The sequence below is a fragment of the Octodon degus genome, unplaced genomic scaffold (assembly GCF_000260255.1).
Source record: "Octodon degus isolate 3935 unplaced genomic scaffold, OctDeg1.0 scaffold00292, whole genome shotgun sequence".
In the NCBI taxonomy this organism is placed as follows: domain Eukaryota; kingdom Metazoa; phylum Chordata; class Mammalia; order Rodentia; family Octodontidae; genus Octodon; species Octodon degus.
In genome coordinates this window covers 404,847-406,328 of record NW_004524868.1, presented here as the reverse complement: position 1 = coordinate 406,328, position 1,482 = coordinate 404,847, and the positions used below count along the sequence as shown (strand labels likewise).

Here is a 1,482-nt window from a genome sequence, read left to right as displayed (position 1 = left end):
GCGGGAGGGTTGGGGGAGGTGCGGCGGAGGAGTGGGGGGCAGCCAGAGGGTGTCGGAGAGGGTCCGGCCCACGCTGCACCTGGGCTTGGACTGGTCCTTCCGGCGCAGGGTAGCAGGAAGCTCTCCACACACTCACCAGACCTGGGCTAGGACTGGGTCTAGGAACGTAAATTCAAATAAAAAGAAAATTGTAAACAGACAAGGAAAAATTAGATGAGAGAATAAAAGAAGATTTGTCAACAATGCTTTAGATTCACATATCCTTGACTATTGCAAAAATGCAGCCATCAAGGAGATATCAATCTTATTGGGTAATGACCTAGCATTTTCCAAAAATGATATTGATAAGCATTCGAAAGAAGAAACTGACCCTCAGGTGTTAAGCTTTAGAGTCACATGCAACAGGGCAGGGAAGAAACATTGCTTTACCTCAAATGAGGCTGAAAGAAATTTTGGGGGTGCTGTTCAAGATCATTTCAAGTGGAAGGTTTTCATGACCAGATTTGATGTGGAGGTTCTCTTGTATATCAATGATAATGAAATGGCTGTGGGCAGTGCACTGACTGAGGAGAGTCTTCATCTAGAAATATTACACATTTTGTTCCTACAACTATTAGATCAACTCTTGGATTCACAGGCTCTGTGAACTTCAATCTAATGATACAATAGTTGATCCACTGTGTGGAACGGGGGCAATACCAATAGAGGGGGATACTGACTGGTCTAACTGTTACAATATTGCTGGTGAAAATAGTCCACTGGCTGTAAAAAGAACAGCAAATAATATCTCATCTTTATTGACCAAGAGTCAAATTCAAGGAAGCAAACCTTCAGTGGGTACACCTATTGATGCTGTTCAGTTGCATAGCTGCAAACTTTCACTGTTGACTGGCTCTGTGGATATCACTGTAACAGATGTGCCATTTGGAAAAAGGGTGGGGCACCAAAAGAGAAACTGAAATATTTGCCCAACTTTCTTGTGAAAGATGAGCTGTGTCTGTAGACCAGAAAGAGGCCAAGACATACTCATTACCCAGGACAAGAAGTGCTTTGCCAAGGCTTTCTCTGGAATGGGACATGTATCGAGAAAGGTGCATATGGTCTGGTTGAATATTGGGGACATCCGTGCTACAGTTCATCTTCTGAGATGAACATCTCCAGCTTTTTTTCATTGTTCAGAGCAAGATGGACAAAGAGGGACACCTTGGTAACATAAAGAATGATTGTGAATAGTTTTCATAATTCCCAGCACTAGAAATGTCAGAATGAAGATAGAAATACAACCTGCAGTGTTTGAATTAGCCCAAAGCTCTTCATGTTGGATGTGAAAGATGTAATTATAATGTGTCATAATGTACTCATTGGAGAAAACAGAGCCTTTCAGAATTGTTATGAGGATGGGGCTGACAATTGGCATATCCCCACCCCCAGTAGTCATACCATTGAACTCTTGGTACTGCACTATTACCAATTCTTTTAATC

General features: G+C 42.3%; 1 pseudogene; it reads left to right on the top strand.

Moving 5' to 3' along the window:
• The window catches only part of LOC101578243, an 8,689-nt pseudogene extending 7,478 nt beyond the window's left edge, over positions 1-1,211 (top strand).
• The last annotated feature ends 271 nt before the right edge of the window (positions 1,212-1,482 follow it).